Genomic DNA, 24,524 nt, shown 5'->3' with positions numbered 1-24,524 from the left:
GGGCCTATATTTCATTTTTGGTAAAATTCTAACTATGTGCTAATTACAAATAAGCATAAGTTTATCCTAGACTGTGTCAGAACGGCAAATGTATGGGGTGTTCAATAGACAGAGCACACGATATAGCAGAATTATCAAATCTATTCCATTTGGACTGTATTTTTAATAGTCCTGATAACATGCTAGCATGTGAGTCGATCTTGCACAGTGAATAATGGAGCAGTGCAGTATCTACTTGGTTAGCACTAGATGGCTCAAATGGGGAGAAATGAAAACAGTGAGCTCCAGTGGCGCAATAGGTTAGCGCGCGGTACTTATACAGCAGTACTTGCACTGAGCCATGCCGAGGTTGTGAGTTCGAGCCTCACCTGGAGCAGCTGATTGGTTTTCATAAACCATTTCACTAAAAGTAAAGATTAGACTCAGAATAAAGACGGCTCTTGCTAGAGAGTCTTAACTTCTTTTCAGGATCTGCGTGTCCGACTCCTCCAGGTGCCAAATATCACATATCCTATGCGATGCTCCTTATAAACATTCAATGATGTACCATCTTGCATAGCATGCAAACACCACATCAGTGCATTTAAAAATACTTTTGTAGAGTAATAAATATGATGAATACATTGTTGTCACGGGATAACCATAAACTGAGGAGCTGCAAACAGTGCTGTGTCAGCTACATACAATAAAATTTAACTCAAATAAATATCAAAAGAAGAGCATCATCATATTAAAGTTTCAAGTCAACATAAGAGTTGCACCATAGCAGCTTATGGTGCTTTCTGCTCAGATTGTGCCTCCAATCCCACATTGACTTTTTTAGTTCTTTGCAATTTTAAAAAACAATTCCTGCTCAAAGTTAGCTTTTCAAAACCATTCAACCTATTACATTTATTTCTCTAACCTGTGAATGTGGTCCATGTTCTCTTTTCCTCATTCCCATCATGATACTCCCTTTCCAGAAACCAAGTTCACTTCTTTATCCAGCCCACCCATCCATGGTCACCAAATCTATGAAGCAATTCGGCTTTTTCTCACATTCTCTCCATATAAAAGATACCTTGTATCAATTGAATGGACAGCAGGAGAGGTGAATATTTATGGTTAGTGGGGGTGGGGTTTTGAAGATTAACCTCATTTGACTAAGAGCCGGGGTATCTGGGAGAAAAAGTATTTTAAGGGGGATGAGGTTCATATCTCCTTGGTGAAATTTCTAGTGCCTTATTTCATCCTTTCTGTGGATGCAGACTCAGTCGGAACAGACGTCCTAGTCCTCGCTCTGCCTTTCAAAGGAACTTTAAATATGCATGGCTTATTTGGCTTTGCCCGGCGGGGCTTGCCCGGCGGGGTGAGAATGGCGTTTGTCAGGCGTTCGTCAGGCGATCGGAAGGGGTGAGGCAATAGTTTATGGTTCAATGGTTTTCATGAAGTCTTCTTGATAAGATGAAAGCAGGAAAGGGAAGCTTGTCAATAAGCAAACTTAAGACAAGGTGTGACTCCTAGAAAGAATGACTTGAAAACAACATACAGAAACACACATATAAAAAGGCCCTGATGAGGCTTGAACTCATGACCCCTGGTTTACAAGACCAGTGCTCTGCCACTGAGCTACAAGGCCGGTCTGCCTGCAGTTTGTAAATCGCAACATGTATTCTTACTGCGGTATGAAGATATCTATGATCTTGAGACTCTGTATGGAAATGCAGTTGCATTTGAATGTCTACATGCGTGCACAAATCGAAGAGCATGCTTAAGACACTTTTCTTGAAAGTAGGAAAAACTCCATTTTGATTTGAGAACATAAGAGTATTCACATTTATGACCATACTGAAAGCTCTAGAGAGTATGTCCGCAATCAGTGACAGATAGAGAACTCACTTATTAGAAGTGATCTGTCTCTGTGGGGCAGACAAATGTAAACACTCATACACTTGAGACGGCTGAAACTTTAGGAGTAAGAAATGCTTTCTTATCAGTCTATCTATCCAAACTGGTTGGAAGGCCAGGAGTGAGGAATAGGCAATCCTCTGGACACTTCATGAAAGATCTAATTTCAATTAAGCACAAAATACTTCCCTTTATTTGACATAAATGCCATAACGGAATAGTCAGTTGGGGCCTTCTAGTGGATTATGGCAGTGTCTTGAAAGAGAGTGTAATTGTACTACGAGACATGCTCACCTTCAAAAGAGTGTCTAATGGCTTTCGGACGAAGCTGGGATTCGAACCCACGCGTGCAGAGCACAATGGATTAGCAGTCCATCGCCTTAACCACTCGGCCACCTCGTCTGCCTTAGGGGCCTATATTTCATTTTTGGTAAAATTCTAACTATGTGCTAATTACAAATAAGCATAAGTTTATCCTAGACTGTGTCAGAACGGCAAATGTATGGGGTGTTCAATAGACAGAGCACACGATATAGCAGAATTATCAAATCTATTCCATTTGGACTGTATTTTTAATAGTCATGATAACATGCTAGCATGTGAGTCGATCTCGCACAGTGAATAATGGAGCAGTGCAGTATCTACTTGGTTAGCACTAGATGGCTCAAATGGGGAGAAATGAAAACAGTAAGCTCCAGTGGCGCAATCGGTTAGCGCGCGGTACTTATACAGCAGTACTTGCACTGAGCCATGCCGAGGTTGTGAGTTCGAGCCTCACCTGGAGCAGTTGATTGGTTTTCATAAACCATTTCACTAAAAGTAAAGATTAGACTCAGAATAAAGACGGCTCTTGCTAGAGAGTCTTAACTTCTTTTCAGGATCTGCGTGTCCGACTCCTCCAGGTGCCAAATATCACATATCCTATGCGATGCTCCTTATAAACATTCAATGATGTACCATCTTGCATAGCATGCAAACACCACATCAGTGCATTTAAAAATACTTTTGTAGAATAATAAATATGATGAATACATTGTTGTCACGGGATAACCATAAACTGAGGAGCTGCAAACAGTGCTGTGTCAGCTACATACAATAAAATTTAACTCAAAGAAATATCAAAAGAAGAGCATCATCATATTAAAGTTTCTAGTCAACATAAGAGTTGCACCATAGCAGCTTATGGTGCTTTCTGCTCAGATTGTGCCTCCAATCCCACATTGACTTTTTTAGTTCTTTGCAATTTTAAAAAACAATTCCTGCTCAAAGTTAGCTTTTCAAAACCATTCAACCTATTACATTTATTTCTCTAACCTGTGAATGTGGTCCATGTTCTCTTTTCCTCATTCCCATCATGATACTCCCTTTCCAGAAACCAAGTTCACTTCTTTATCCAGCCCACCCATCCATGGTCACCAAATCTATGAAGCAATTCTGCTTTTTCTCACATTCTCTCCATATAAAAGATACCTTGTATCAATTGAATGGACAGCAGGAGAGGTGAATATTTATGGTTAGTGGGGGTGGGGTTTTGAAGATTAACCTCATTTGACTAAGAGCCGGGGTATCTGGGAGAAAAAGTATTTTAAGGGGGATGAGGTTCATATCTCCTTGGTGAAATTTCTAGAGCCTTATTTCATCCTTTCTGTGGATGCAGACTCAGTCGGAACAGACGTCCTAGTCCTCGCTCTGCCTTTCAAAGGAACTTTAAATATGCATGGCTTATTTGGCTTTGCCCGGCGGGGTGAGAATGGCGTTTGTCAGGCGTTCGTCAGGCGATCGGAAGGGGTGAGGCAATAGTTTATGGTTCAATGGTTTTCATGAAGTCTTCTTGATAAGATGAAAGCAGGAAAGGGAAGCTTGTCAATAAGCAAACTTAAGACAAGGTGTGACTCCTAGAAAGAATGACTTGAAAACAACATACAGAAACACACATATAAAAAGGCCCTGATGAGGCTTGAACTCATGACCCCTGGTTTACAAGACCAGTGCTCTGCCACTGAGCTACAAAGCCGGTCTGCCTGCAGTTTGTAAATCGCAACATGTATTCTTACTGCGGTATGAAGATATCTATGATCTTGAGACTCTGTATGGAAATGCAGTTGCATTTGAATGTCTACATGCGTGCACAAATCGAAGAGCATGCTTAAGACACTTTTCTTGAAAGTAGGAAAAACTCCATTTTGATTTGAGAACATAAGAGTATTCACATTTATGACCATACTGAAAGCTCTACTGAGTATGTCCGCAATCAGTGACAGATAGAGAACTCACTTATTAGAAGTGATCTGTCTCTGTGGGGCAGACAAATGTAAACACGCATACACTTGAGACGGCTGAAACTTTAGGAGTAAGAAATGCTTTCTTATCAGTCTATCTATCCAAACTGGTTGGAAGGCCAGGAGTGAGGAATAGGCAATCCTCTGGACACTTCATGAAAGATCTAATTTCAATTAAGCACAAAATACTTCCCTTTATTTGACATAAATGCCATAATGGAATAGTCAGTTGGGCCCTTCTAGTGGATTATGGCAGTGTCTTGAAAGAGAGTGTAATTGTACTACGAGACATGCTCACCTTCAAAAGAGTGTCTGATGGCTTTCCGACGAAGCTGGGATTCGAACCCACGCGTGCAGAGCACAATGGATTAGCAGTCCATCGCCTTAACCACTCGGCCACCTCGTCTGCCTTAGGGGCTTATATTTCATTTTTGGTGAAATTCTAACTATGTGCTAATTACAAATAAGCATAAGTTTATCCTAGACTGTGTCAGAACGGCAAATGTATGGGGTGTTCAATAGACAGAGCACACGATATAGCAGAATTATCAAATCTATTCCATTTGGACTGTATTTTTAATAGTCATGATAACATGCTAGCATGTGAGTCGATCTTGCACAGTGAATAATGGAGCAGTGCAGTATCTACTTGGTTAGAACTAGATGGCTCAAATGGGGAGAAATGAAAACAGTAAGCTCCAGTGGCGCAATTGGTTAGCGCGCAGTACTTATACAGCAGTACTTGCACTGAGCCATGCCGAGGTTGTGAGTTCGAGCCTCACCTGGAGCAGCTGATTGGTTTTCATAAACCATTTCACTAAAAGTAAAGATTAGACTCAGAATAAAGACGGCTCTTGCTAGAGAGTCTTTACTTCTTTTCAGGATCTGCGTGTCCGACTCCTCCAGGTGCCAAATATCACATATCCTATGCGATGCTCCTTATAAACATTCCATGATGTGCCATCTTGCATAGCATGCAAGCACCACAACAGTGCATTTAAAAATACTTTTGTAGAATAATAAATATGATGAATACATTGTTGTCAGGGGATAACCATAAACTGAGGAGCTGCAAACAGTACTGTGTCAGCTACATACAATAAAATTTAACTCAAAGAAATATCAAAAGAAGAGCATCATCATATTAAAGTTTCTAGTCAACATAAGAGTTGCACCATAGCAGCCTATGGGGCTTTCTGCTCAGATTGTGCCTCCAATCCCACATTGACTTTTTTAGTTCTTTGCAATTTAAAAAACAATTCCTGCTCAAAGTTAGCTTTTCAAAACCATTCAACCTATTACATTTATTTTTCTAACCTGTGAATGTGGTCCATGTTCTCTTTTCCTCATTCCCATCATGATACTCCCTTTCCGGAAACCAAGTTCACTTCTTTATCCAGCCCACCCATCCAAGGGCACCAAATCTATGAAGCAATTCTGCTTTTTCTCACATGCTCTCCATGTACAAGATACCTTGTATCAATTGAATGGACAGCAGGAGAGGTGAATATTTATGGTTAGTGGGGGTGGGGTTTTGAAGATTAACCTCATTTGACTAAGAGACGGGGTATCTGGGAGAAAAAGTATTTTAAGGGGGATGAAGTTCATATCTCCTTGGTGAAATTTCTAGAGCCTTATTTCATCCTTTCTGTGGATGCAGACTCAGTCGGAACAGACGTCCTAGTCCTCGCTCTGCCTTTCAAAGGAACTTTAAATATGCATGGCTTATTTGGCTTTGCCCGGCGGGGCTTGCCCGGCGGGGTGAGCATGGCGTTTGTCAGGCGTTCGTCAGGCGATCGGAAGGGGTGAGGCAATAGTTTATGGTTCAATGGTTTTCATGAAGTCTTCTTGATAAGATGAAAGCAGGAAAGGGAAGCTTGTCAATAAGCAAACTTAAGACAAGGTGTGACTCCTAGAAAGAATGACTTGAAAACAACATACAGAAACACACATATAAAAAGGCCCTGATGAGGCTTGAACTCATGACCCCTGGTTTACAAGACCAGTGCTCTGCCACTGAGCTACAAGACCGGTCTGCCTGCAGTTTGTAAATCGCAACATGTATTCTTACTGCGGTATGAAGATATCTATGATTTTGAGACTCTGTATGGAAATGCAGTTGCATTTGAATGTCTACATGCATGCACAAATCGAAGAGCATGCTTAAGACACTTTTCTTGAAAGTAGTAAAAACTCCATTTTGATTTGAGAACATAAGAGTATTCACATTTATGACCATACTGAAAGCTCTACTGAGTATGTCCGCAATCAGTGACAGATAGAGAACTCACTTATTAGAAGTGATCTGTCTCTGTGGGGCAGACAAATGTTAACACTCATACACTTGAGACGGCTGAAACTTTAGGAGTAAGAAATGCTTTCTTATCATTCTATCTATCCAAACTGGTTGGAAGGCCAGGAGTGAGGAATAGGCAATCCTCTGGACACTTCATGAAAGATCTAATTTCAATTAAGCACAAAATACTTCCCTTTATTTGACATAAATGCCATAATGGAATAGTCAGTTGGGCCCTTCTAGTGGATTATGGCAGTGTCTTGAAAGAGAGTGTGTTGGAATTAGGTAGCCTGGCCTAGGGCAAGACTAACATTTAGAGGCACAGTGTAAAGGTTGCAGACCACCCAAAAGTAACTTCACGCAATAGCACTCAAAAAGAAAAACACTACACCAAAATTATATGAAAATACGTGTTGCTTTATATGAAAATAATATGCTCTGGGTTGTCAAGTATCAGTAACTCACATATAAATAGTTCAAATCAGTTTAGATCACTTTCAGGGTCATCAATTACACGTTTTAAGTTACTAGCAGATAATCATTTTTTTACATTACTAGCTGTCACTGTACTTCCGGATTCTGATCACGCTTTTTCATTAGAATAACTGTACCTTAGAATTAGTTAGGCTAGATATACTCCGCTAGAATCTTGGGAGAAGACTACACCTCACTATAAGCAAGAGCAAATATCATTACAGTAATAACATTTAAACTGCTAAGCAATTTAGTCAGTCAGGTTCAACATTACAGTTCATTTGTCATTAAACCAGTTTCAAAGAGAATCACAAGGCAGTTTCCTACAGTGGGCCTAAGAAGGTTCGATTAGGTAATTACTGTACTCAGCCTACTTAAATCAGGCCAGAGCCTCACTCTCAGTCACATGAAACACCTTTAGCTCCTCTTATTACTTCTCTGAGTACCCTTGGGTTAGATTCACCTCCATCAGCATTCAATTAAGCCCCCACAGTGGTGGAATGAAAATATCTTGTAGTATACTATACTCAAAATATCCAGTCCCTGAAGGTTTCCTTAAGTCAATTACCAGCGTCACTCTCCCCCTTCCTGAACTCCTCCTTACTTGTTTCTACCAGGCGGTTGTGCAGACAGTCCGGGTTCAGGGGACAAGATCGATCTAGTGTGAGGGGCGGAGGGAAAACAAGGCCAGGAAAGCTCCCACTCCTCAGCTGGCTCCTTCGCGCTACCTTCGCGCTAAAAATGACTTCCAGGCAGACCCCAACCCTCTTTACCGCTGCCAGGCCTCCTCGCTCTCCCTCCCTGCTCAGGCCGACTCCTGTACACGGCGCCCAAGCAGGAGGAAGCGACCTGACAGGCGGCGAGCTGAGGAACCCTCCGGCGCCTTCCCTCAGCGCAGCGCGAAGGAAACACTCCTCCGATGCGCATGCGCGGAAGCGCTCTCGCCGAGGCCGCCTCCCACGGGATCTGCTCCGAGGAGAGACGCTGATCGCTGGGGCCTGCTCGCTTCACGGCCCCTCCTTCCGGGGATATCCTCACAGAGGGGGCGTGCGCAGTGAAGCCTCTGATTCCTTCCAGGACAGGCAACGCGTCTTCAGCGCGATCAATGCCCCTGGGGTCCCGCTCACAAAGGGAAGTCTCTCTAAGCTTCCCAGGCTCAGTGGATCCCGGGGGGTGTTGGCCCAGAGCGCGTTCGATGAGAACCTGGTCACAGTTCACCTCACACCTTCTTCCCAGCTGGCAGAGGGAATGGCCACACACCACAGGACCAGTCACTGGTAGGGGATGCTATCAGTCGTTTAATAGATGAATTCTTTTCCTTCACCAAAACGAAGAGGAGGGGAAAGGGGGGGGGGGCTCCTTCAGAATAAAGCCAGGTTGTACTCTCTCAGCACCAACCCCCTATTCCTCCTTACTGGGCAGACTAGGGGCACGGGGGAACTCTCAGCTCAGCTCCCAGGACTACTAAAGTTAACCCCTTAATCTATCTGCCCAGGATCAGCAGGATGAACTAACTTGGCTAGGACAACAGGACCAAGGAGGGGAAAACCTTGACAGAGGGCTACTCTTGTAGAGGGAACCACCCTTCAGAATCCTACCCCCACTAGACCTCAGCCTTCACTCTAGCTGCTCCTCACTGACAGACAAAATGGCTGTCCAGCATTCCGCCTTATATAGGCTGCCCTTCAGTGGTCCAGAATGGACCAGAAGGTTCTGGAATGCCCTATGTTAGGCTATGGCCAAGTTCTGTTGGTGACAGTTGGGACAGTTGGTGGCCACCATTTTAGGTGGTGCCAACTTTCCTGTCAGAACAGGCCTCTGGGCCTAAGGTAAAAGATTATGAGGGGGGAAGAAAACACCTATCCCCCTGACCAACACCTGCAAAAAGTCAGTAGACACAAAAATTAACAAGAGTATGAGGGGCAAAAAGGGGACAAAATAAATAAAAATTAGGAGGGACTTCGCCAAAAAGTCAGACAGGTCTAACAGAGTGTAATTGTACTACGAGACATGCTCACCTTCAAAAGAGTGTCTGATGGCTTTCCGACGAAGGTGGGATTCGAACCTCGCTTGCAGAGCACAATGGATTAGCAGTCCATCGCCTTAACCACTCGGCCACCTCGTCTGCCTTAGGAGCCTATATTTAATTTTTGGTGAAATTCTAACTATGTGCTAATTACAAATAAGCATAAGTTTATCCTAGACTGTGTCAGAACGGCAAATGTATGGGGTGTTCAATAGGCAGAGCACACGATATAGCAGAATTATCAAATCTATTCCATTTGGACTGTATTTTTAATAGTCATGATAACATGCTAGCATGTGAGTCGATCTTGCACAGTGAATAATGGAGCAGTGCAGTATCTACTTGGTTAGCACTAGATGGCTCAAATGGGGAGAAATTAAAACAGTGAGCTCCAGTGGTGCAATCGGTTAGTGCGCGGTACTTATACAGCAGTACTTGCACTGAGCCATGCTGAGGTTGTGAGTTCGAGCCTCACCTGGAGCAGCTGATTGGTTTTCATAAACCATTTCACTAAAAGTAAAGATTAGACTCAGAATAAAGACGGCTCTTGCTAGAGAGTCTTTACTACTTTTCAGGATCTGCCTGTCCGACTCCTCCAGGTGCCAAATATCACATATCCTATGCGATGCTCCTTATAAACATTCAATGATGTACCATCTTGCATAGCATGCAAACACCACATCAGTGCATTTAAAAATACTTTTGTAGAATAATAAATATGATGAATACATTGTTGTCACGGGATAACCATAAACTGAGGAGCTGCAAACAGTGCTGTGTCAGCTACATACAATAAAATTTAACTCAAAGAAATATCAAAAGAAGAGCATCATCATATTAAAGTTTCTAGTCAACATAAGAGTTGCACCATAGCAGCTTATGGTGCTTTCTGCTCAGATTGTGCCTCCAATCCCACATTGACTTTTTTAATTCTTTGCAATTTTAAAAAACAATTCCTGCTCAAAGTTAGCTTTTCAAAACCATTCAACCTATTACATTTATTTCTCTAACCTGTGAATGTGGTCCATGTTCTCTTTTCCTCATTCCCATCATGATACTCCCTTTCCGGAAACCAAGTTCACTTCTTTATCCAGCCCACCCATCCAAGGTCACCAAATCTATGAAGCAATTCTGCTTTTTCTCACATTCTCTCCATGTACAAGATACCTTGTATCAATTGAATGGACAGCAGGAGAGGTGAATATTTATGGTTAGTGGGGGTGGGGTTTTGAAGATTAACCTCATTTGACTAAGAGCCGGGGTATCTGGGAGAAAAAGTATTTTAAGGGGGATGAAGTTCATATCTCCTTGGTGAAATTTCTAGAGCCTTATGTCATCCTTTCTGTGGATGCAGACTCAGTCGGAACAGACGTCCTAGTCCTCGCTCTGCCTTTCAAATGAACTTTAAATATGCATGGCTTATTTGGCTTTGCCCGGCAGGGCTTGCCCGGCGGGGTGAGAATGGCGTTTGTCAGGCGTTCGTCAGGCAATTGGAAGGGGTGAGGCAATAGTTTATGGTTCAATGGTTTTCATGAAGTCTTCTTGATAAGATGAAAGCAGGAAAGGGAAGCTTGTCAATAAGCAAACTTAAGACAAGGTGTGACTCCTAGAAAGAATGACTTGAAAACAACATACAGAAACACACATATAAAAAGGCCCTGATGAGGCTTGAACTCATGACCCCTGGTTTACAAGACCAGTACTCTGCCACTGAGCTACAAGGCCGGTCTGCCTGCAGTTTGTAAATCGCAACATGTATTCTTACTGCGGTATGAAGATATCTATGATTTTGAGACTCTGTATGGAAATGCAGTTGCATTTGAATGTCTACATGCGTGCACAAATCGAAGAGCATGCTTAAGACACTTTTCTTGAAAGTAGGAAAAACTCCATTTTGATTTGAGAACATAAGAGTATTCACATTTATGACCATACTGAAAGCTCTACTGAGTATGTCCGCAATCAGTGACAGATAGAGAACTCACTTATTAGAAGTGATCTGTCTCTGTGGGGCAGACAAATGTAAACACTCATACACTTGAGACGGCTGAAACTTTAGGAGTAAGAAATGCTTTCTTATCAGTCTATCTATCCAAACTGGTTGGAAGGCCAGGAGTGAGGAATAGGCAATCCTCTGGACACTTCATGAAAGATCTAATTTCAATTAAGCACAAAATACTTCCCTTTATTTGACATAAATGCCATAATGGAATAGTCAGTTGGGCCCTTCTAGTGGATTATGGCAGTGTCTTGAAAGAGAGTGTAATTGTACTACGAGACATGCTCACCTTCAAAAGAGTGTCTGATGGCTTTCCGACGAAGGTGGGATTCAAACCTACGCGTGCAGAGCACAATGGATTAGCAGTCCATCACCTTAACCACTCGGCCACCTCGTCTGCCTTAGGAGCCTATATTTAATTTTTGGTGAAATTCTAACTATGTGCTAATTACAAATAAGCATAAGTTTATCCTAGACTGTGTCAGAACGGCAAATGTATGGGGTGTTCAATAGGCAGAGCACACGATATAGCAGAATTATCAAATCTATTCCATTTGGACTGTATTTTTAATAGTCATGATAACATGCTAGCATGTGAGTCGATCTTGCACAGTGAATAATGGAGCAGTGCAGTATCTACTTGGTTAGCACTAGATGGCTCAAATGGGGAGAAATTAAAACAGTGAGCTCCAGTGGTGCAATCGGTTAGTGCGCGGTACTTATACAGCAGTACTTGCACTGAGCCATGCCGAGGTTGTGAGTTCGAGCCTCACCTGGAGCAGTTGATTGGTTTTCATAAACCATTTCACTAAAAGTAAAGATTAGACTCAGAATAAAGACGGCTCTTGCTAGAGAGTCTTTACTTCTTTTCAGGATCTGCCTGTCCGACTCCTCCAGGTGCCAAATATCACATATCCTATGCGATGCTCCTTATAAACATTCAATGATGTACCATCTTGCATAGCATGCAAACACCACATCAGTGCATTTAAAAATACTTTTGTAGAATAATAAATATGATGAATACATTGTTGTCACGGGATAACCATAAACTGAGGAGCTGCAAACAGTGCTGTGTCAGCTACATACAATAAAATTTAACTCAAAGAAATATCAAAAGAAGAGCATCATCATATTAAAGTTTCTAGTCAACATAAGAGTTGCACCATAGCAGCTTATGGTGCTTTCTGCTCAGATTGTGCCTCCAATCCCACATTGACTTTTTTAATTCTTTGCAATTTTAAAAAACAATTCCTGCTCAAAGTTAGCTTTTCAAAACCATTCAACCTATTACATTTATTTCTCTAACCTGTGAATGTGGTCCATGTTCTCTTTTCCTCATTCCCATCATGATACTCCCTTTCCGGAAACCAAGTTCACTTCTTTATCCAGCCCACCCATCCAAGGTCACCAAATCTATGAAGCAATTCTGCTTTTTCTCACATTCTCTCCATGTACAAGATACCTTGTATCAATTGAATGGACAGCAGGAGAGGTGAATATTTATGGTTAGTGGGGGTGGGGTTTTGAAGATTAACCTCATTTGACTAAGAGCCGGGGTATCTGGGAGAAAAAGTATTTTAAGGGGGATGAAGTTCATATCTCCTTGGTGAAATTTCTAGAGCCTTATGTCATCCTTTCTGTGGATGCAGACTCAGTCGGAACAGACGTCCTAGTCCTCGCTCTGCCTTTCAAATGAACTTTAAATATGCATGGCTTATTTGGCTTTGCCCGGCAGGGCTTGCCCGGCGGGGTGAGAATGGCGTTTGTCAGGCGTTCGTCAGGCGATTGGAAGGGGTGAGGCAAAAGTTTATGGTTCAATGGTTTTCATGAAGTCTTCTTGATAAGATGAAAGCAGGAAAGGGAAGCTTGTCAATAAGCAAACTTAAGACAAGGTGTGACTCCTAGAAAGAATGACTTGAAAACAACATACAGAAACACACATATAAAAAGGCCCTGATGAGGCTTGAACTCATGACCCCTGGCTTACAAGACCAGTGCTCTGCCACTGAGCTACAAGGCCGGCCTGCCTGCAGTTTGTAAATCGCAACATGTATTCATACTGCGGTATGAAGATATCTATGATCTTGAGACTCTGTATGGAAATGCAGTTGCATTTGAATGTCTACATGCGTGCACAAATCGAAGAGCATGCTTAAGACACTTTTCTTGAAAGAAGGAAAAACTCCATTTTGATTTGAGAACATAAGAGTATTCACATTTATGACCATACTGAAAGCTCTAGTGAGTATGTCCGCAATCAGTGACAGATAGAGAACTCACTTATAAGAAGTGATCTGTCTCTGTGGGGCAGACAAATGTAAACACTCATACACTTGAGACGGCTGAAACTTTAGGAGTAAGAAATGCTTTCTTATCAGTCTATCTATCCAAACTGGTTTGAAGGCCAGGAGTGAGGAATAGGCAATCCTCTGGACACTTCATGAAAGATCTAATTTCAATTAAGCACAAAATACTTCCCTTTATTTGACATAAATGCCATAACGGAATAGTCAGTTGGGCCCTTCTAGTGGATTATGGCAGTGTCTTGAAAGAGAGTGTAATTGTACTACGAGACATGCTCACCTTCAAAAGAGTGTCTGATCGCTTTCCGACAAAGGTGGGATTCGAGTCCACGCGTGCAGAGCACAATGGATTAGCAGTCCATCACCTTAACCACTCGGCCACCTCGTCTGCCTTAGGGGCCTATATTTCATTTTTGGGGAAATTCTAACTATGTGCTAATTAAAAATAAGCATAAGTTTATACTAGACTGTGTCAGAATGGCAAATGTATGGGGGGTTCAATAGACAGAGCACACGATATAGCAGAATTATCAAATCTATTCCATTTGGACTGTATTTTTATTAGTCATGATAACATGCTAGCATGTGAGTCGATCTTGCACAGTGAATAATGCAGCAGTGCAGTATCTACTTGGTTAGCACTAGATGGCTCAAATGGGGAGAAATGAAAACAGTGAGCTCCAGTGGCGCAATCGGTTAGCGCGCGGTACTTATACAGCAGCACTTGCACTAAGCCGTGCCGAGGTAGTGAGTTTGAGCCTCACCTGAAGCAGTTGATTGGTTTTCATAAACCATTTCACTAAAAGTAAAGATTAGACTCAGAATAAAGACGGCTCTTGCTAGAGAGTCTTTACTTCTTTTCAGGATCTGCGTGTCCGACTCCTCCAGGTGCCAAATATCACATATCATATGCGATGCTCCTTATAAAGTTTCCATGATGTGCCATCTTGCATAGCATGCAAACACCACATCAGTGCATTTAAAAATTCTTTTGTAGAATAATAAATATGATGAATACATTGTTGTCACGGGATAACCATAAAATGAGGAGCTGCAAACAGTGCTGTGTCAGCTACATACAATACAATTTAACTCAAAGAAATATCAAAAGAAGAGCATCATCATATTAAAGTTTCTAGTCAACATAAGAGTTGCACCATAGCAGCTTATGGTGCTTTCTGCTCAGATTGTGCCTCCAATCCCACATTGACTTTTTTAATTCTTTGCCATTTTAAAAAACAATTCCTGCTCAAAGTTAGCTTTTCAAAACCATTCAACCTATTACATGTATTTCTCTAACCTGTGAATGTGGTCCATGTTCTCTTTTCCTCATTCCCATCATGATACTCCCTTTCCGGAAACCAAGTTCACTTCTTTATCCAGCCCACCCATCCAAGGTCACCAAATCTATGAAGCAATTCTGCTTTTTCTCACATTCTCTCCATGTACAAGATACCTTGTATCAATTGAATGGACAGCAGGAGAGGTGAATATTTATGGTTAGTGGGGGTGGGGTTTTGAAGATTAACCTCATTTGACTAAGAGCCGGGGTGTCTGGGAGAAAAAGTATTTAAGGGGGATGAAGTTCATATCTCCTTGGTGAAATTTCTAGAGCCTTATTTCATCCTTTCTGTGGATGCAGACTCAGTCGGAACAGACGTCCTAGTCCTCGCTCTGCCTTTCAAAGGAACTTTAAATATGCATGGCTTATTTGGCTTTGCCCGGCAGGGCTTGCCCGGCGGGGTGAGAATGGCGTTTGTCAGGCGTTCGTCAGGCGATCGGAAGGGGTGAGGCAATAGTTTATGGTTCAATGGTTTTCATGAAGTCTTCTTGATAAGATGAAAGCAGGAAAGGGAAGCTTGTCAATAAGCAAACTTAAGACAAGACTCCTAGAAAGAATGACTCGAAAACAACATACAGAAGCACACATATAAAAAGGCCCTGATGAGGCTTGAACTCATGACCGCTGGTTTACAAGACCAGTGCTCTGCCACTGAGCTACAAGGTCGGTCTGCATGCAGTTTGTAAATCGCAACATGTATTCTTACTGCGGTATGAAGATATCTATGATTTTGAGACTCTGTATGGAAATGCAGTTGCATTTGAATGTCTACATGCGTGCACAAATCGAAGAGCATGCTTAAGACACTTTTCTTGAAAGTAGGAAAAACTCCATTTCGATTTGAGAACATAAGAGTATTCACATTTATGACCATACTGAAAGCTCTAGTGACTATGTCCGCAATCAGTGACAGATAGAGAACTCACTTATTAGAAGTGATCTGTCTCTGTGGGGCAGACAAAAGTAAACACTCATACACTTGAGACGGCTGAAACTTTAGGAGTAAGAAATGCTTTCTTATCAGTCTATCTATCCAAACTGGTTGGAAGGCCAGGAGTGAGGAATAGACAGTCCTCTGGACACTTCATGAAAGATCTAATTTCAATTAAGCACAAAATACTTCCCTTTATTTGACATAAATGCCATAATGGAATAGTCAGTTGGGCCCTTCTAGTGGATTATGGCAGTGTCTTGAAAGAGAGTGTAATTGTACTACGAGACATGCTCACCTTCAAAAGAATGTCTGATGGCTTTCCGACGAAGGTGGGATTCGAACCCACGCGTGCAGAGCACAATGGATTAGCAGTCCATCGCCTTAACCACTCGGCCACCTCGTCTGCCTTAGGGACCTATATTTCATTTTTGGGGAAATTCTAACTATGTGCTAATTAAAAATAAGCCTAAGTTTATCCTAGACTGTGTCAGAACGGCAAATGTATGGGGTGTTCAATAGACAGAGCACATGATATAGCAGAATTATCAAATCTATTCCATTTGGACTGTATTTTTAATAGTCATGATAACATGCTAGCATGTGAGTCGATCTTGCACAGTGAATAATGGAGCAGTGCCAGTATCTACCTGGTTAGCACTAGATGGCTCAAATGGGGAGAAATGAAAACAGTGAGCTCCAGTGGCGCAATCGGTTAGCGCGCGGTACTTATACAGCAGCACTTGCACTAAGCCGTGCCGAGGTAGTGAGTTTGAGCCTCACCTGAAGCAGCTGATTGGTTTTCATAAACCATTTCACTAAAGTAGTATAAGGGACATACCTTCCATCACCATTCATTTTTTGACAGGTGGGAACGCCCCTCGGAAGTGACATAGGAGCCGGAAGTCCCTCCCCGGAAGTCCCTCCCTGGAAGTCCCTGGCCGGAAGTCGGGGGCCGGAAGTCCCCGGCCGGAATTCCAGGGCCGGAAGTCCAGGGTCTGAGGACCCCCCCCCCAGAGGGGCCATGGTGAAAGCGGTGCAGGTGTAGGGTGCGAGTGCCCTTCACACAGGAATTAATGGATGTGTGTCAAGGGGTGCAGAGGGATGGTGTGAGGTGGCTAGGGTTAGCGGCAAGGCATCCTGTAGGGCCTATAGGGGTGTTTAGGGTTGTGGGCAGAGACTTACCTGTGTGCGCCATGTTTGTTGGACCAGCAGGATCATGTCTGGGCATGCAGGGACATGTCTGGGCATGTCCACTGGATAGTAGAGGCTGCAGCCGGATGTTGCTTGAGCGGCGTCGTGGTCCATCTGTGGAATGGGAGCCCTAGAGTGAGGGTGTTTTTGGGGCGATAGGCCAGCCCCCAAGGAGGCGTGCCTGTTGCCGCCATTGGCCCTAAAAGAGGAGGGAAGTTAGGCCATTGGATTGCAATGGTGGTAATTTTGCCGCCTAATTTTAAAAAGTCTATGGTCGAAAATGACAGCAGTTATGAAAATAAAAATGAAAATTAAATGCAAAGCCCATTAGGGTGACGAAGAAGGACACACCCATTTATGAGCTAACATTGTATATAAGGAGGCCCTTAACTCACAGGGTTATACCATTCGGCAAGCGAGAGCCTGAGTATCATGAATCGGTACAACTACAGACGCCTGATAATATTGTCTGGCTTTATTCCTGCTGGCAAGATTTTTATAGGGAGCTCACCCACCAGTTTCCTTACGTTAGATTTATAGAAGGGATACCTACTAGTCTTAACGACGATGACTTGACGTCTGGGATAAAACGACCCGAGCATTTTCTAATAGTTTTTTTATGAAATAGCTTTTGCCGCAATTTGATGCGCCCGCTATAACACACGAAAAGGGGTGTTGCAACCTGGTATCCATGCTGGTAGAGGTTCTCAGCAGTAATGTATCTTTAGTAACCGTAAGGGACAGTTTTGTAGTCTGACCTTAAGACCCGTTTATCGAACACCACCCGCAATGTTTTATGCAAAAGCCGGGTTGTGATTTCCCATCTCTTTTTGTTCCTCACTATAGAAGGCTGACTTACAACAATGGTTTTGTCACAGGGGCGATTGGTCTTTTGGGCATACTCATGCACTAGATTCTTTAGACTGTCGAAATTTATTTTTATGGTATTCTGAACATTTAATGTTATACCTTTGACTTTCATACAGACTTTATTGTTAGAGGTATTGTAGCTGTACGATTTGGGTCCGGCTGCTGCGAACTGGACTATGAATTCATCCTTATCTAGTTCACTAGTTAAATCCCCTAGATAGTCTCCCAGAGGCGGGTCTGCGTCCCCAGTTTTGCTCACAAAAATCTGTGTCATGATACAACACCTCTCCTGTAGTTTATCTAACAACTTGTAAAGCTCCAAACGAGCGTGCGCTGTTGTAAAACAGGCTATAAAAATGTTTATATTGTTACTGGTTGTGGGGTACTCTTTAGCATGTTTCCAACCCAGCATGGCTGTATCATCGTTAATAAACTCACAGGTGGATATGTCATAACAGGGGTCAAAAAGGTAATTAAACAACTCGTCAGGATCGGTGATGATGGTTGTGTTTGGGAGGTTGGTACGTTGTGCAAATTTACCCCACAAAGAATTGAGGCATAACTTTGCCAGCTGACGCTTGGTGGGGTTGACTTGGATAAAATCGGGTCTCAGGTTTATGCCTTCATGAGCATAGTATTCAGAGATGTACTGTTGCTTGGAGGCAGCATCAGTGCACCATTCTGGATACCCAGAGGCCTCCTGCTTGTCTCTGAGAAATAAATTAATATACTCAGAAAAAAGCTGCGTTGTAGTCCTTTCAAAGTGCCAAATTTCAAATATTTTACCTAGCCTGTATCCTTTCTTTAGGGCCTCTTGAACCTCTATGCTACACCAGGTACCTGTCAACATCCTCTGTGCTTCAGTGTGGGGACATAAGTCGGTCTCTTTACTTTCAGCGCATGTTCGGCACAGGGGGAACATGAGCTTACCATCCACTCTGTAGGGTAACACTGGAAAGTAAAGACCCCTGGGTGGATATATTTCACACTTAACTAGGCCAAAGTATGTGTCTAAAGAATTAAAGTCGCGGTATATAATAGTGGGGTGTCCTTCGGGGTATAACTTCAGTTTGTTGACAAATGGATACAAGCTTGTGAAATCAAAGTAGTGGATTTTCTCCCCCGGACCCACAGCTCTGTACAATTGTATCGCATTTGTACGGTCCCCGAATAAGGCCTGGCGGGTATCCAGAGGTTCAGGTAACTGCTCCCTCTTAAGAAAATGATCTAACTCGCCGTCTGATGCCAACATGTCAATCCACTCGTGTTCCCAAAGTGTTCTCATAATGAACCCCTGGTTTTCAATATATTGAGCTTTCATCAGGGTGCGCCTATAAAGGTGCTCAAACTTTGTGCCCAGCAGTTTATTAAACGCATGGGGCTTGTAACATCTGGGGCATCCATGATAAAAGCAACCATTGTATTCAAAGGCTGTTGGTCTCCCATTGATTTCTGCGTACCCATCCAAGTAGTAGGAGCCCAGGCGATATTCACCGCCCTGTAAGGCGTGCTGAATTTAGATATTTTCTTTGTTAGAGATGTACATAAGCCATTGTATTGATGGTGTGGAGTAACGCTTTTGTTTACCATTATAGAGATCCGCTGGTATTAAGGCTATGCTTTGAGGTTGTAAAAACATGTGCTTATAGATAGACATGCACATAGAAGCTAGCGTGATACTTTGAAAGGGGTCAATGCACTTAATAGATTTGCTCTCCCTAGGCGTGTTGGGGTTGGTCACCTCCACCTGTTTAGTCATGTCTACAACTGCATCCCTGAAAAGGTTACAAGCCTGGCGTAGGATCATAACATCCGCCTTACAGTAGGCTTTTAACTCGCTCTGAAAATTAAAGGGTTTGTCATTGTTTTCACTATACCATTGTAAAAAGTTAATTTTCTCATCTGGTATCATGTACTCAACTCTGTAGCTGTGTGTAGGTGGCATAGGACCCTCGTAATTTTGATTAGCCCATGTGTTAAAAAAATGGGGGAAATAACCTTTACATCCAGGAAAGCCAAAAGCTTTTGGCAACTTACTTAACTTCATGGGTGGAAAATTCAAGGTGTCTATAAAACGTATTTGTAAGGTTACAACAGTTACAGACATTAACTTAGAGCCCTGGGTGATGAGCTTTACAGGCATCTTTTCACTAATCAACTTCTGTAAAATAAAAAAAGAGTCATACCCCTTTGAGTTATGAGCCATCATGGTATACCCCTTATATCTGGGCTGCATGAATGTGCCTAGGAAATCACTCACGCATGATCGCCCTTCAAACTCCCAGTTCTCATCTGAAGTTAGATGATGAGCGTAGATATAATTGGGCTCATGCACGGATGTTTCTTGGGTGCACTCTATATCAAAAATGATGTAATCTTCTGTTTTAGGGGGCTGACGAGCCTTGCGCATGTAGCACAGGTGGTCTGCACCAGCCTGAAAAGACTCTTTACAGCGGGGACATTGCATCCCAGGGCAATTGTGGTCTTCTGCGACGTAATACCCACATCGAGCACAATCTTTTTTAAGTTTGCACCTGACAAACTTGTTATGCGTGGTCAGACATTTTTGTGAGCGACAGAATAGATTACAGATGCCGCATCGCACCCGCTGCTCGGCTATAACTTTGCATCCATCTGTCTGACACATTTTACAATGCATTTCACAGTCATGAGCTAGATGCTTGGTGTAAATGTGATCACAGTGGGCACACAGATACTTAGCACCTAAAAATCATTTTAAATTCAGGATACCATAAAAATGGTTTTCGTGGTGAAGAACATAAATGGTCTTGTTTTTCAGAGGCTGCCCTGATGTGAAGTATCGCCATGTGCCGCTGCTGTTGTACAGAATTTTTACTGTTACTTTAAAATAGTTCTCAAAAAGCCCTAGGTATCCAAAACCAACAGGTTGATTTGTAGGTACTTTCAGAGCTGTGTGGGCTGCATTAGCTCTAGACAAGATAACAGCATCGCTAGTGTCATGGGTAGCCAAAAGGCCTGCTATGCTGGCAGCCAGGCATGTATTAGCTTCAGGGTTGATAAAATCAATCAGCCATCTTTGTTTCTTACCTATGATTTTACTGAACAGAATAGTCTTTAATGGTCTGGAAGCACCACCGGCACGAAATCGGACAACTAGAGCTATGATTCTAAAGGTTCCATGAGCTATTATCTCCCTTTTGCTTTGCAAAAGATTAGTGAGGTTCTCTAAAAAATCTACAGCATCAAAGACATCACGGGCTGCTCTAGTTGTGAATAAAGGACTATTGAGATCTTGTCCCTGAAACCTCAGTTGAAAAAAATCATTAGGTCCTGTATCCTGTAACATACGCTCTATGAGTGTTTGTATAGCTTGATGAATAGCTAGAATGCCTTGTTCTAATGAGGCTATACGGTCAAGATTGACAAACCTAAACTCCTCATAGTGTTCTGTAGCATTAAATTTCCTGGCATGGCGGTAGTACCTTCTGACGCTCTCTAAATACACAGGCTCTAAGTCTTCAGGCTGAGGGCTATTGCTCCATGGCAATATTACAGGAAGGGGCTCTTGGGGGGTCTGTCTGGATGCCTGAGCTGCTAGTTTTTAAATTCTTCTTCTGACATGTATTCGCGCTTTCTTTAGGCTATTTGTTAAGCGGCGACGGATCATGGCCCTATTAATCCATTTCTGTTTGTTCTTAACCCTTGTGTCTTGGGGTATCCTTCCATATCCTGATTGATTATGGAAACTTGTAAATTCGGACTCCATAGGATCCTTTTTACACCTCCTTATTTGTACCTGTGGGGGCATTAAACAGCCGGTGTTCTTTTCCGCCTGTTTTGTCTTCTTCAATGCTCGTAAGATTAGCTGCGCCTTATTAAGTATCTTGCGGATCGCTTTTTTATATTTTGATACATATGCAGCTTTAGGCTTAAACACCTCATTAGAAATGTTTAGGGGTATCTCAGAGTCTAGTCGTAATGGTATGAGCGCTATGTGCTTAGCTGTTGATTCACAGGCTGTCACAACACAGCTTGCGCATATATTCACAGCTTGATTCAGCTCCTCCAACACTTCGCTTATAGGCCGGCTCTTGTTTTTTGCTTTCCCATGTTTTAAGATTATAGAGCTTACCCTAGCTTTTACCTGCTTGACAGCCTTTTGCATTTCTTTGATATTGGTTAGTAAAATAGTTTTATAAACTATTGCCGAATTGTCGCTGAAGGCGAGTGTATCTATTAATGTGGGGCTTACATTACTACAGGGCCTCCTTTGGATCGCTCCCTCATCACTATTAGCAGTTTTATTATTGATACCGGCGCTGGTATCTGTTAAAATTGGGTCCATCTGCAGACACCCCGGGGCATTAACACCTATTAAGTGACTCATGGTGCTTGGTGGATTATCAAGATTATTGCTGCTGGGCTCTAAAGAAGCAGTATCCCAATGCGAACAGCCTGGAGCGGATTCCTCAGGGCTAAATGCTGATTTACAATACAACTTTTCAACCCCCTCCAAAGCTATACTATGATCTGAAGTGGGCGAAGACAATATTATTACACTAGAGGTGGGGCTTGTGGGTTCATATGTCGCAATGGGGGCTGGTGGCGACCATGGCTGAAAGAAATTTAAATGCTCATCATAATAATATTGGGCCTTAGTGGTCTGCGGGAAGATGGAACTGGGTGGTGGGACTCTATATTCCTCATAGCTCCCTTTTGAGAGCAGTTCGGACGCTTCTGTGGGTGCTAATTCAGAACTCTCTGTTAATCTAGACATATCCTGAAGAATCTTTATATTATTCATTACTTTCAACAAGCTCCTCGCTGATAACAGTGTCATTATTTGCTATAGGGGCCCTATTACTCTCAAGATCAGTCTGTAAATTACCAGAGACTCTGTTTGTCTCTGACTTCTTGCCCTGTCTAGACCTCACTCCTTTAACTCTCTGTTTATGACCTGCCAGAGGCTGTATGGAGCTATCTGTGGTATGAATGTCTACGGGGCCCTGCTCCTCCGCTAGGACGCTAGGAATCTGTGAGAAAGAGGCAGACCTAGACAGCTGAGTAGTTGATTTTCTTTTAGCTAAACCTCTGTGGTCATTTTGAATAACAGTAGTAGATAGTAGATCCAGCTTTAACTTTTTCGCACATGAAGGCTTTACTTTAGCTGCTTTAACATCTTCAACAGTCTCTTCAACAGGTTTACCAGAAATTTGATGCCAACTACGTTTGGATAAATGTATACCTTGGTAAATGTTGTCCCTCTGGGCCTCAGCGACCTCAACAGCTGTTTCCTTTGCTTTATTTTGCCCCACATTTGTGATGTCCTTTAGATGTATTGATAAATGATCGCCACTGAATGGGTCTCTTCTTCCAGCAAAAAGGTTCACTGTTTCTACAGGGGTAAACAATAATATATATCAAAAATTATAATATATACATATATATATATATATATATATATATATATATATATATATATATATATATATATATATATATATATATATATATATATATATATATATATATATTAAAACTATAAAAGTAACAATAATTACAGGGAAGTTTCTTACATACACCTGTGATAAACAGTGGACTATTCTACTTTACACTATATCAGAGTAAAGCATGCTTTTAAAAACGAAGTCACTACTGTTAAAAGCGCACCTGATTGCAGTCTTTGTGGAGGCCATTTCTTCATAGGCGACACGCTTTTAAGCATAGGTGTTAGTTGCCGCTCTTTTTTTTCCCCCGTAGATGGGCCGCCTTTAATGACAGGTGCTGTTTGTCGAACCCGCTTCTCAGGAGGAGGCCCCTTTTTAACAGCTGTTGCTGACCTTTTCAAGGCTCTTCCTTTAACAGAGATTTCAGGGTTACCCTGATTCACAGCATAGGGCACAGCCCCTAAAAAAGAAAAAATATATGTAAATATATATATATGTATAAAACATGACACACACACACACACACACACACACACACCCACACACACACACACACACATCCTGTACTTACCGACAATAGGCGTATTATAAGCTTGTTGCTTCTCCCGCTCCTCAGCATCCAATTGTTGCTGAATTATGTCAAAGGATAGTAGCATATCCATGTCCTCGTCTGAAATAAGAAAAAAAACATATAGAAAAGACAGGTACAAAAATTCAGGAAGAGTGCTTTTACTACTATTTCTAATAAGACTGGCTCTATACACACACCTTGGGCAAAATCAGCATTTTCCGCATCAGACAGGTTGAGCTCTTGACGGTCCTGCGTACAGAATTTTTTTTTTAAAAAATAAATATATATATATATATATATATATATATATATATATATATATATATATATATATATATATATATATATATATATATATATATATATATATATATATATATATATACATATGTATACATATGTATAAATACATAAATAAATAAATAATACAATATTAAAATACTAATAAAGGCACATGCTAAAATATATCCTGAGCCCTAGGGAAATCAGAGCACTTTAAGCGTGTCCCTAAGTGTGTTACAGTAGGCATTTTTATTTGTCCCAGAACGATGTGATGATTGAGCTATGGGGTAATCCTTAGGCCTCATGTCTTACAACAGGTTCTTATGTAAAGCGCTCTGCCACCTCGGGATGAAGTTTGCGCTATATAAAAACTGCTGGCCTGTTATTTGCCCCGGAACACAGATTTGCCCAGGATCACAAGTTCTTTGAACATGCGCCGGGACTCACTGGCCACTAGGGGTCCCGGCCACAGGCATTGATGGAATGCTACAGCGCTCCTTGCGAGGCTTGTAGCTGAGTGTTTAAAACTAATGGGCTTGCTGCAGCATTCACACCAACAAATGTTATTAAATGCAGGGGGACCGCTTCGTACGTTCAGCGGACCCCCTGCATTTAATAACATTTGCTGGTGTGAATGC

General features: G+C 42.1%; 17 non-coding genes across 17 annotated transcripts; 5 read left to right on the top strand and 12 right to left on the bottom strand.

Annotated features, from left to right (window-relative positions):
- The first annotated feature begins 281 nt into the window (after positions 1 to 281).
- On the top strand, positions 282 to 376 carry TRNAI-UAU (transfer RNA isoleucine (anticodon UAU)). The gene is made up of 2 exons: positions 282 to 319; positions 341 to 376. It is a non-coding gene; the product is annotated as a tRNA-Ile (tRNA).
- A 1,170-nt stretch (positions 377 to 1,546) lies between these two features.
- TRNAT-UGU (transfer RNA threonine (anticodon UGU)) lies at positions 1,547 to 1,618 on the bottom strand. The gene has a single exon. It is a non-coding gene; the product is annotated as a tRNA-Thr (tRNA).
- Positions 1,619 to 2,207: 589 nt separating this feature from the next.
- Positions 2,208 to 2,289, bottom strand: TRNAS-GCU (transfer RNA serine (anticodon GCU)). Its single transcript has one exon. It is a non-coding gene; the product is annotated as a tRNA-Ser (tRNA).
- Positions 2,290 to 2,578: 289 nt separating this feature from the next.
- Positions 2,579 to 2,673, top strand: TRNAI-UAU (transfer RNA isoleucine (anticodon UAU)). Its single transcript has 2 exons — positions 2,579 to 2,616; positions 2,638 to 2,673. It is a non-coding gene; the product is annotated as a tRNA-Ile (tRNA).
- A 1,156-nt stretch (positions 2,674 to 3,829) lies between these two features.
- On the bottom strand, positions 3,830 to 3,901 carry TRNAT-UGU (transfer RNA threonine (anticodon UGU)). The gene has a single exon. It is a non-coding gene; the product is annotated as a tRNA-Thr (tRNA).
- Positions 3,902 to 4,490: 589 nt separating this feature from the next.
- Positions 4,491 to 4,572, bottom strand: TRNAS-GCU (transfer RNA serine (anticodon GCU)). Its single transcript has one exon. It is a non-coding gene; the product is annotated as a tRNA-Ser (tRNA).
- Positions 4,573 to 4,861: 289 nt separating this feature from the next.
- Positions 4,862 to 4,956, top strand: TRNAI-UAU (transfer RNA isoleucine (anticodon UAU)). The gene is made up of 2 exons: positions 4,862 to 4,899; positions 4,921 to 4,956. It is a non-coding gene; the product is annotated as a tRNA-Ile (tRNA).
- Positions 4,957 to 6,125: 1,169 nt separating this feature from the next.
- On the bottom strand, positions 6,126 to 6,197 carry TRNAT-UGU (transfer RNA threonine (anticodon UGU)). The gene has a single exon. It is a non-coding gene; the product is annotated as a tRNA-Thr (tRNA).
- A 2,783-nt stretch (positions 6,198 to 8,980) lies between these two features.
- Positions 8,981 to 9,061, bottom strand: TRNAS-GCU (transfer RNA serine (anticodon GCU)). The gene has a single exon. It is a non-coding gene; the product is annotated as a tRNA-Ser (tRNA).
- A 289-nt stretch (positions 9,062 to 9,350) lies between these two features.
- TRNAI-UAU (transfer RNA isoleucine (anticodon UAU)) lies at positions 9,351 to 9,445 on the top strand. The gene is made up of 2 exons: positions 9,351 to 9,388; positions 9,410 to 9,445. It is a non-coding gene; the product is annotated as a tRNA-Ile (tRNA).
- A 1,170-nt stretch (positions 9,446 to 10,615) lies between these two features.
- Positions 10,616 to 10,687, bottom strand: TRNAT-UGU (transfer RNA threonine (anticodon UGU)). The gene has a single exon. It is a non-coding gene; the product is annotated as a tRNA-Thr (tRNA).
- Positions 10,688 to 11,276: 589 nt separating this feature from the next.
- On the bottom strand, positions 11,277 to 11,358 carry TRNAS-GCU (transfer RNA serine (anticodon GCU)). The gene has a single exon. It is a non-coding gene; the product is annotated as a tRNA-Ser (tRNA).
- A 289-nt stretch (positions 11,359 to 11,647) lies between these two features.
- Positions 11,648 to 11,742, top strand: TRNAI-UAU (transfer RNA isoleucine (anticodon UAU)). The gene is made up of 2 exons: positions 11,648 to 11,685; positions 11,707 to 11,742. It is a non-coding gene; the product is annotated as a tRNA-Ile (tRNA).
- A 1,170-nt stretch (positions 11,743 to 12,912) lies between these two features.
- Positions 12,913 to 12,984, bottom strand: TRNAT-UGU (transfer RNA threonine (anticodon UGU)). Its single transcript has one exon. It is a non-coding gene; the product is annotated as a tRNA-Thr (tRNA).
- Positions 12,985 to 13,573: 589 nt separating this feature from the next.
- Positions 13,574 to 13,655, bottom strand: TRNAS-GCU (transfer RNA serine (anticodon GCU)). The gene has a single exon. It is a non-coding gene; the product is annotated as a tRNA-Ser (tRNA).
- Positions 13,656 to 15,203: 1,548 nt separating this feature from the next.
- On the bottom strand, positions 15,204 to 15,275 carry TRNAT-UGU (transfer RNA threonine (anticodon UGU)). Its single transcript has one exon. It is a non-coding gene; the product is annotated as a tRNA-Thr (tRNA).
- Positions 15,276 to 15,864: 589 nt separating this feature from the next.
- TRNAS-GCU (transfer RNA serine (anticodon GCU)) lies at positions 15,865 to 15,946 on the bottom strand. The gene has a single exon. It is a non-coding gene; the product is annotated as a tRNA-Ser (tRNA).
- Between the last annotated feature and the right edge of the window lie 8,578 nt (positions 15,947 to 24,524).

This window comes from Lissotriton vulgaris, chromosome 5 (assembly GCF_964263255.1).
Source record: "Lissotriton vulgaris chromosome 5, aLisVul1.2, whole genome shotgun sequence".
NCBI classification, from domain to species: domain Eukaryota; kingdom Metazoa; phylum Chordata; class Amphibia; order Caudata; family Salamandridae; genus Lissotriton; species Lissotriton vulgaris.
This window is presented reverse-complemented; position numbering and strand designations above follow the sequence as displayed.